We start from the raw sequence: 11,669 nt of genomic DNA on the forward strand, positions 1-11,669 counted from the left end.
ACAAAGGTCTTGGAAGCAACACCACATATCTACAACCATCTGATCATTGACAAATATGACAAAAACAAGCAATGGGGAAAAGATTCCCTGTTTAATAAATGGTGTTGGGAAAACTGGCTAGCTGTATGCAGAAAGTTGAAGCTGGACCCCTTCCTGACACTTTACACTAAAATTAACTCCAGATGAATTGAAGATTTAAACATAAGACCTAAAACTTTAAAATCCCTAGAAGAAAACCTAGGCAAAACCATTGAGGACACAGGCATAACCAAGGACTTCAGGACTAAAACACCAAAAGCATTGGCAACAAAAGCCAAAATAGACAAATGAAATCTAATTAAAGTTAAGAGTTTCTGCACAACAAAAGAAACAATCATTAGAATGAACCAGCAACCAACAGAATGGGAAAAACTTTTTGCATTATACCCATCTGACAAAGGGCTGATATCCAGAATCTACAAAGAACTAAAGCAGATTTACAAGAAAACAAAAACAAAAACAAAAACAAATCCATTCAAAAGTGGGTGAAGGATATGAAGAGACACTTGTTAAATGAAGACATACCTGAGGCCAAAAAACATGAAAAATGCTCATCATGACTGATCATTAGAGAAATGCAAATCAACACCACCCTGAGATACCATCTCACACCAGTTAGAATGGTGATCATTAAAAAATCTGAAGACAAAAGATGCTGGAGAGGATGTGGAGAAATAGGAACACTTACTCTTGGTAGGAATGTAAATTAGTTTCACCATTGTGGAAGACAGTGTGGCGATTCCTCAAGGATCTATAAATAAAAATACCATTTGACCCAGCAATCTCATTACTGGGTATATACCCAAAGGATTATAAATCATTCTGTTATAAAGACATATGCACACATATGTTCATTGTGACACAGTTGACAATGGCAAAGACCTGGAACCAACACAAATGCCTATCAATGATAGACTGGACAAAGGAAAGGTGGCACAGATACACCATGGAATACTACACAGCCATAAAAAGTGATGAGTTCATGTCCTTTGTAGGGACATGGATGAATCTGGAAACCATCATTCTCAGCAAACTGACGCAGGAACAGAAAACCAAACACACATGTTCTCACTCATAGGTGAGTGTTAAACATTGAGAACACATGGGCACAGGGAGGGGAATATCACACACTCGAGTATGTTCAGAGTTGGGGAGCTAGAGGAGGGACAGCAGGGTGCAGCAAGGTTGGGGAATGATAACACTGGGAGAAATCCCTGATGGAAATGACGGGGGGATGGAGACAGCAAACCATATGGCATGTGTATACCAGTGCAACAATCCTGCAAGATCTGCACATGTAACCCAGAACTTAAAGTACAATTTAAAAAAAGGCGGGTGGATCATGAGGTCGAGATATCGAGACCATCCTGGTCAACATGGTGAAACCCCGTCTCTACTAAGCATACAAAAAATTAGCTGGGCATGGTGGCGCGTGCCTGTAATCTCAGCTACTCGGGAGGCTGAGGCAGGAGAATTGCCTGAACCCAGGAGGCGGAGGTTGCGGTGAGCCGAGATCATGCCATTGCACTCCAGCCTGGGTAATAAGAGCGAAACTCCGTCTCAAAAAAAAAAAAAAAAAAAAAAAAAGAAAGAAATTGTGAGGTGTTTGAATGATTACAACTAATCCGTGTTGACAACCAATTATAGTAATGTTACAGACCTTTGGGAGACTCAGAAGAATACATGTGAGTTTTTCCTTTGTCATATATTCATTTTTTGGTCAGAAAAAGAATAAACTTTACAGCTAGAGAACACGTTGCCACCGTGTTATACCAGATGAGTAGTATGACCCAGGAGATTGAGAAGTATCATTTTTAGGGTTACAGCAGCAGCACGCACTCAGAATTCGCCAGATTCAACGTTTATTCTCAGAATCAATACAGCATTCTTAAATTTCTTTTCTCTGGGAACTGACGAGTTATTCATCTTATAATATATTCACTCATTTGGCTGTGAAAGATCTTAGCATTTCTTAAAAAGCAACTTCTTAACTATAATGAAAGTGTCAAACCTGATTAAATGTATGACAGTTTTCTTAATATTGCTGCAATTATTTTAGACTTCTTGATTAATTGGCATGATATCAAGAGCAGTTCACAGAGAAACTCTATAAGATGTATTTACATTTCATGAAAGTGTTATTTGGTTTGAAAAATCACATAGGACTTTCACATAAAAGCAAAATAGAAAAAATATTTATGTTCATTTTCATATTTATATATTATACATAATGTATTAGCTTTTATATATTATAAAGTATTATTTTGAAATTTTTCTTTGTTAGTACTTCATAAATACAAGTTTCAATCAAATAAATATTGCTTTCCTTGATAAGCTTTAAATTGTGTTCATCTAGTTGTAAAACAATGGTTTTTGTAAGAATTTTTACTGTGTGCATTTCAAGATTGAGTCACGTCTTTGGTGTCCCACTGTTCAGGTGTGTATGTGCTGACAGTGGTATGTCAAAGATTTGATTCAATCTCATGCCTACACTCACTTTGCTATGATTGCTAGGTTAAGCTAAGCACAGCATACAAAAATGCCTACTTAAAAAAAAGAAAGATGTGTTTTATCTGTAAGAAAAATATGAATTATAGATCAAGATGTCAAAACCTTGTGATAGGGAACTAGAATGAACAAATAACTAATACAACCATTTAACAAAATCCTGAAAAAAGGTGTGACGCCTACTCTAGTGTTTGAGCTGTTATAGTTTCAGTAACTGAATACGTTTACTTTAAGCTCCCACCTCTCAGAACTGACTTTTTGAGAAGCTTACTAACAAGTGGTTAAAATCACACTGGCTGCATTAGCCCAACTTTCTTATATAAATAATCTGTTTAATTGAATCATTTCCAGTTAAAGTTGGCCTGCTCTTGGAAGAGTTTTGTATAAAAAATGATAATTTTGTCTCACATTGTTCAATCGCCCTTACTGTCCTTTTCAGTCAACAGCTTTTCTTCTAGAAATGTTTCCTAATATGGTTTCTTTCCTGAGTCTTTCAAAAATATTTAGCAATGTAACTGATTTGGGAAAATGTGATACTCTTTCTCTTCTTTTTAGTTCTTGCTTCTCTGTTCAGTTCTCCCATTGTCCATCTGCTTTGTCTCTTGTGTTTATGATGTGGGCTAATGCTTGTGCAGGTTGCTTCATAGGCATGTATAACCCGCTCTGACTAAAACTCGGCATCTCCACACTCCTTTACATTCATTTTCTCAAAAAAAAAAAAAAAAACCAAACTGGTTATCTAATACCACTGATCATTGGATGACTGCAAGGAAGGCTGCACTGTAATTAAGAACAACAAGTTGAACTTCACATGAATGAAGTGAATCCAAAATGGGTAGCTGAGGGTGGTTTTACAAGCGCTGCTTAGTCAACACATAATTTTTTTTCTAGCAGCATGAGAAGCACAGTCCCACGAGAAAGGAAAATGAACAGCTTTATAGATTAAAGACTGAAGACTTGCAAGTTAGCTATGGAAGGGAAACAAGGATCATAAAATGTGAGCACATGCTGAAGTCACTGCACCATAGTGTAGAAAGACTGGCTGGTATCTCCACCAAGACTAACTTCTTGCTGGTCACAGAATTGGATGACATTTTCTAGCCCCCCTTTCAGTTAGGTGTGCACATGTGATTGAGTAGTAAGTACTAGTGATATGCACCAATTCTTATAAAAAAGGGGTGGGGGGATAGAAGGCAAAAGTCTTCAAATCAGTGAGAGTTTTTTCTTTATGCAAAAAACAATTCAAAGGACAATATGTATCTCATCAGAAAACATGAAGGCATAAAGAAAACACAAAATTTTTTAATAGCTGAAAGAAAAAAGTTACAGTCTGATATGTTTTGGCTTTGTGTCCCCCCAAAATCTCATCTTGAATTATAGTCCTATAATCTCCATGTGTTGTAAGAGAGATACAGTGGGAGATAATTTGAAGTGGGGAGGCAGTTTTCCCCATACTGTTCTCATGGTAGTGAATACATCTCACAAGATATGATGGTTTTATCAGGAGTTCTGCTGTTACATCTTCCTCATCTTCTCTTGCTGCCCCCATGGGAAGAGTGCCTTTCTTCTCCCGCCATGATTCTGAGGCCTCCCCAGCCATGTGGAATTGTAAGTCCAATTAAACCGCTTTTTCTTCCCGGTATGTATGGGAAGAAAAAGAGGTTTAATTGGACTTACAGTTATGTCTTGATACAGTTATGTCGTGATAAAGTCAGGTATGTCTTTGTCACCAGTATGAAATGGACTAATACACAGTCCCTAATCATTTATCTAACAAAAATATCCTTCAGGAATCAAGGAGAAATTGAGACATTCTCATATGAAGAAAACTAATAGAATTTATTACTCACAGACTTATTCTACAAGAATTACCTAAGAATCTTCTCTCAACAGAAATGATAAAAGAAGAAATATTAGGGGGGGACTGACTCAAGATGGCCCAGTGAGAACAATCCAGGATTGAAGCTCTCACTGAACGTGCAGAGGGTGAGTCAGGGCCGCATTTCCAGATGGATCTTTGTTGCCCACAGAATGGGGAAATTCCCAGGTATAAAAGAGACGTGGGGCACCAGCGCAGCAGTTTTGGCTGGTGCAGCCGGCGACCGGTGCAGTCGGCGGCCGGTGCTGCAGTGCTGCGGTGCTCCACAGTGCTCCGCACAAAGCGCACTGGTCTGGGTGCCCTGTTGAACCGGCAATCTGAGACTTGAGAGGGCATATTGGCATATCCATCTGATTGAACGGGACTTGGACAGTGAGCCAGGCCAGGAGATTCCAGGGAAACAGCGTTTGGGCCAGCGCAGTGGGACAAACAAAACGGTGATTCCAAACGCTCCAGGTGGAGAGTTTCACTGCGGGCACAGCTGAACCCAGGACGGTGCAGCTCAGTGCAGGAGGGGCGTCCACCATTACCAAGGCAATCCGCCCCTACTGAGGCACACTCCCATTGCTGATGCAGCCTGCCATTGCCAAGGCAACCTGCCACAACAGAGATACTCTGCCACAGGGCATAGCCCATGGCAGGAGGGTGGAGATCACAGCAGCAGGGCAGAGCCTGCAGCAACAGGGCAAACCTCACACCAGCAGGGAGGAACCTTGGCAGGCAAATAGTGACTAGACTGCCTCCTAGCTGGGCAGGACAGTGCAACGGACACTCATAAAGAAAGCCCCAACCCCCCAAGACAGAGCATCTGAGAAAAAAAAGGGTTTTTTTTATGAGTTCTGCTGCAGCAGAATTAAATGTAGCAGCCTAACAGCCCTGAATGAACAACAGAGCTCACAGCTCAGCACTTGAGCTCCTATAAAGTACAGACTGTCTTCTCAAGCAGCTCCCTGAACCCTTTATATCCAGAACACTGACATTTGGCAGGCATAATTCTGGGACAAAGATAGCAGAAAAAGAAACTGGTAGCATCCCTCACTGTTCTGCAGTTGCTATAGGTGCACCTCAGACTAGCAGGGCCTGGAGTGGACCTCAGCAGTCATACAGCGGAGGGGCTAGACTGGTAGAAGGAAAACCAAGTAACAGAAATACTTCATCATCAACAATCTGGGCGTCCACTCATAGACCCAATCAAAAACTCAGCAACTACTCAGACGACAGGTGGATAAATCCACAAAGATGGGAAGAAACCAGTGAAAAAAGAAGAAAAACACCCGAAACCAGAACACCTCACCTCCTACAAAGGACCAAAACTCCTCACCAGCAAGGGAACAAAGCTGGACGGAGAATGACTGTAACGAAATGATGGAATTAGACTTCAGAAGGTGGATAATGAGAAACGTTTGTGAGCTAAAAAAAAAACATGTTTTAAATCAATGCAAAGAAACTAAGAACCTTGAAAAAAGATTTGAAAAAAGATTCGAGGAAATGATAACAAGAATGGATAACTTAGAGAGGAATATGAATGAATTGAAGGTGCTGAAAAACACAATACGAGAACTTCACGAAGCATGCACAAGTTTCAGCAACCAAATTGACCAAGCAGAAGAAAGAATATCAGAAGTTGAAGACCAACTCAATGAAATAAAATGAGAAACCAAGATTAGAGAAAAAAGCACAAAAAGGAATAAATAAAGTTTCCAAGAAATGTGGGACTATGTGAAGAGACCAAACCTTCGTTTGATAGGCATACCAGAATGTGAAGAAGAGAATGAATCCAAGCTGGAAATTACTCTTCAGGATATTATCCAGGAAAATTTCCCCAACCTAGCAAGGCAGGCCAACACTCAAATGCAAGAAATACAGAGAAAACCACAAAGATATTCCGCAAGAAGAGCAACCCCAAGGCACATAATCATCAGATTCACCAGGATTGTAATAGAGGTCGGGTTACCCACAAAGGGAAGGCCATCAGACTCACAGCAGATCTCTCGGCAGACACTCTACAATCCAGAAGAGAGTGGGGGCCAATATTCAACATCCTTAAAGAAAAGAACTTTCAACCAAGAATTTCATATCCAGCCAAACTGAGCTTCAGAAGTGAAGGAAAAATAAAATCTTTTGCAAACAAGCAAGTACTCAGAGATTTTGTCACCACCAGGCCTGCTTTACAAGAGCTCCTGAAAGAGGCACTACATATAGAAAGGAACAACCAGTACCAGCCGTTCCAAAATCACACTAAATGCTAAAGAGCATCATCATAATGAAGAATCTACAACAACTAACAGGCAAAACAGCCACTTAGCATCAAAATGGCAGTATCAAATTCACACATAACAATATTAACCCTAAATGTAAATGGACTAAATGCACCAATCAAAAGACACAGACTGGCAAATTGGATAAAAAACCAAAACCCATCAGTATGCTGTATCCAGGAAACCCATCTCACATGCAAGGATACACAAAGGCTCAAAATAAAGGGATGGAGGAAGATTTACCAAGCAAATGGAGAGCAGTAAAAAAAAGGAGTTGCAATTCTCATCTCTGATAAAATAGACTTTAAAGCAACAAAGATCCAAAGAGACAAAGAAGGCCATTATATAATGGTAAAAGGATCGATACAAGAAGAGCTAATGATCCTAAACATATACGGACCCAATACAGGAGCACCCAGATATATAAGGCAAGTTCTTAATGACTTACAAAGAGACTTAGACTCCCACACAATAATAGTGGGAGACTTTAACACTCCACTGTCAATATTAGACAGATCAACCAAACAGAAAATTAACAAGGATATCCAGGGCTTGAACTCAGACCTGGAACAAGCAAATCTGATAGACATCTACAGAACTCTCCACCCCAAATCCACAGAATATACGTTCTTCTCAGCACCACATCACACCTACTCAAAAATTGACCACATAATTGGAAGTAAAGCACTCCTCAGCTAATGCAAAACAACTAAAATCATAACAAACAGCCTCTCAGACCATAGTGCAATCAAGTTAGAACTCAGAATTCAGAAACCAACCCAGAACCACACAGCTTCATGGAAACTCAACAACTGGCTCTTGAATGTTGACTCCATGCACATATACTAGTAAACCTGGAAGAAATGGATAAATTCCTGGACTCCTGTGTCCTCCCAAGCCTAAACCAGGAGGAAGCTGAAACTATGAATAGACCAACAACAAGGTCAAAAGTCCAGGCAGCAATTAAGAGCCTACCACACAAAAAAAGCCCAGGTCCAGATGGGTTCACAGCCGAATTCTACCAGACACACAAAAAGGAGCTGGTACCATTCTTTCTGAAACTATTCCAAATAATCCAAAAGAGGGAATTTTTCCCAAATCATTTTATGAGACCAATATCATCCTGATACCAAAACCCGGCAGAGACCCAACAAGAAAAGAAAACTTCAGGCCAATATCCATGATGAACATAGATGCAAAAATCTTCAATAAAATATTGGCAAGCCGATTGCAACAGCAAATCAAGAAACTTATTCATCATGATCAAGTAGGATTCATCCCGGGGATTCCAGGCTGGTTCAACATATGCAAGTCTATAAACGTAATTTACCACATAAACAGAACCAAAAACAAAAACCACACGATTATCTAAATTGATGCAGAGAAGGCATTTGACAAAATTCAACAGCTCTTTATGCTAAAAACCCTCAATAACCTCGGTATCAATGGAACATATCTCCAAGTAATAAAAGCTATTTACGACAAACCAACAGCCAATATCATACTGAATGGGCAAAAACTGGAAGCATTCCCTTTGAAATCCAGCACTAGACAAGGATGCCCTCTCTCACCACTCCTATTCAATATAGTACTGGAAGTTCTAGCCAGAGCAGTCAGGCAAGAAAAAGAAAGAAAGGGTATTCAAATAGGAAAGGTGGAAGCCAAATTGTCTCTATTTGCAGACGACATGATAGTATACCTAGAAGATCCCATCGCCTCAGCCCAAAAACTCCTGAAACTGATAAGCAACTTCAGCAAAGTCTCAGGATATAAAATCAATGTGCAAAAATCACAAGCATTCCTCTACACCAATAACAGACTTAGAGAGAGCCAAATCAAGAACGAACTGCCATTCACAATTGCTACAAAATGAATAAAATACCTTGGAATACAACTCACAAGGAACGTAAGAGACCTCTTCAAGGAGAACTACAAGCCACTGCTCAACGAAATCAGAGAGGACACAAACAGATGGAGAAACATTCCATGTTCATGGTTAGGAAGAATTAATATTGTGAAAATGGCTATACTGCCCAAAGTAATTTACAAAATCAATGCTATCCCCATGAAGCTACCACTGACTTTCTACACAGAACCAGAAAAAACCACCATGAACTTTATATGGAACAAAAAGAGAGCCTGCATAGCCAAGTCAATTCTAAGCAAAAAAGAACACAGCAGGGGGCATCACACTACCGGATTTCAAACTATACTACAAGGCTACAGTAATCAAAACAGCATGGTACTGGTACCAAAACAGAGATGTAGACCAATGGAACAGAACAGAGGCATCAGAGGCAACACAACATATCTACAACCATACGGTCTTTGATAAACCTGACAAAAACCAGCAATGGGGAAAGGATTCCCTGTTTAACAAATGGTGTTGGGAAAACTGGCTAGCCATGTTCAGAAAGCAGAAACTGGACCCCTTCCTGACACCTTACACTAAAATTAACTCCAGATGGATTAAAGACTTAAGCATAAGACCTGGCACCATAAAAACCCCAAAAGAAAACTAGGCAAAACCAACCAGGACATAGGAGTAGGTAAGGACTTCATGAACAAAACACCAAAAGCATTGGCAATAAAGGCCAAAATAGACAAATTGGACCTAATCAAACTTCACAGCTTCTGCACAGCTAAAGAAACACTCACTAGAGTGAATCGGCAACCAACAGAATGGGAAAATATTTTTGCAGTTTACCCATCTGACAAAGGGCTGATATCCGGAATTTACAAGGAACTCAAACAGATTTACAGGAAAAAAACAAACAAGCCCATTCAAAAGTGGGTGAAGGATATGAACAGACACTTTACAAAAGAAGACATACATGAGGCCAACAATCATATGAAAAAATCTTCATAATCACTTATCATTAGAGAGATGCAAATCAAAACCACATTGAGATACCATCTCACGCCAGTTAGAATGGCGATCATTAAAAAATCTGGGGACAACAGATGCTGGAGAGGATGTGAAGAAAAAGGAACACTTTTACACTGTTGGTGGGAGTGTAAATTAGTTCAACCATTGTGGAAGACAGTGTGGCAATTTCTCAAGGCCTTAGAAATAGAAATTCCATTTGACCCAGCAATCCCATTACTGGGTATATATCCAAAGGACTATAAATCTTTCTACTATAAGGACACATGCACACGAATGTTCATTGCAGCACTCTTTACAATAGCAAACACCTGGAACCAACCCAAATGCCCATTGATGATAGACTGAATTGGGAAAATGTTGCACATATGCACCATGGAATATTATGCAGCAATCAGAAATGATGAGTTTGTGTCCTTTGTAGGGATATGGATGAATCTGGAGAACATCATTCTCAGCAAACTGACACAAGAACAGAAAATGAAATACCGCACATTCTCACTCATAGTCAGGTGATGAAAAATGAGAACACATGGACACAGGGAGGGGAGTACTAAACACTGGGGTCTATTGGGGGGAGAAGGGGAGGGCCAGCAGGGGGTGGGGGAGCTGGGGAGGGATAGCCTGGGGAGAAATGCCAAATGCGGGTGAAGGGGAGAAAGGAAGCAAAACACACTGCCATGTTCTGCCAACTGTCTTGCATGTTCTGCACATGTACCCCAAAACCTAAAATGCAATAAAAAATTTTAAAAATATATGAAAGAACTACAAAAAACTCCTCAAACTAATAAGTGATTATAGCAAGCTTGCAGAATAAACAGTTAACCTGCAAAAAAAAAAAAAAAAAAAAGAAGAAGAAGAAGAAATCTTAGAACATCTGAAAGAAAACACAATAAAAAATATAGACATATATACATATAGGATTTTTCTGGTGTTTTCTAAACATTTATTTAGCCAAAGAAATACTGTTTATGTATTTCAGTGTATAATGTTATGCATCTATAAAATTTTCTAAAATAACTGTCTGCAAAAAACAAAAATGTAAAAACAAGTTAAAAATGAATTGGCCATTTGCAAAAATTATACAAATGAACTTAAATATATGAAAAGTTGTCCAATTTTACTTTTGATAAAAGAAAAGGAGTAAGAAAATGATAGCACCACCATTTCTCACCTATGTGATGGGCAAAAAAAAATCACAAACTGGCCAGCCTCTTATGTTGCCAAGGCTGTTATTGCGATTCTGTCCTCCACATGCTGCTGTTGGAATGCCAATGTTCACCTGTATGGAGGAGAATTTGGTGACATCCAGCAAAATTACATAGGCCTTTATTTTTTAACACAGCAGTCTTACCTCCAATAGTTTATCTTAAAAGATGCTTCTTAAATACAAAACAACATATGTGCAAAGTTATTAACTGCGACATTGATTATAATACAAAAATATTGGAAAACCTTTATATTCAGCAGAGTGATTAAAGAAACTAAGTTCATCTGCATAATAGACTTTAAGAGCTATAAAACAGAATGGATACGTTAATAGATTGAGAGTGATGACTTCTGGATATATTGCGAAGGCAAAATAAATATGGGGAGAACGTTATCACTCAATTCTAATGAATTACAAGTATCTTATGGGTTAACTCAAGCATGTGGGTTTATTACATTGATTATACAAACTGAATTGCCGGTTTGTGATCCTGCTCCAAGCATTCCTTGGCCTAGAACATCCACTCTTGTAGCTTAATTACAATTCAACCAATGGTTTTTAACCTTTTATTGGAAACCAATACAAAGCACAAGGAAGAAACTCTAAGAATGCCATATAAACTGTTCAGTGGTGGAGCCTCACTGTATTATTATAATCTATTAAATTCTACATTAAAATCCAAGCTAAAGGGTCCCTTGAAAGAAGAGCTAGATGATACACATAATTCCCCCTTATCCATGCTTTCCACATTACATGGTTTCAGTCACTGGCAGTCAGCCACAGTCTGAAAATATTAAGGTGGCTCATGCCTGTAATCCAAGCACTTTGAAGGCCAAGGCAGGCAGATCACCTGAGGTCGGGAGTTCAACACCAGCCTGACCAACACGG

Source organism: Callithrix jacchus, chromosome 16 (assembly GCF_049354715.1).
Source record: "Callithrix jacchus isolate 240 chromosome 16, calJac240_pri, whole genome shotgun sequence".
Classification (NCBI taxonomy): domain Eukaryota; kingdom Metazoa; phylum Chordata; class Mammalia; order Primates; family Cebidae; genus Callithrix; species Callithrix jacchus.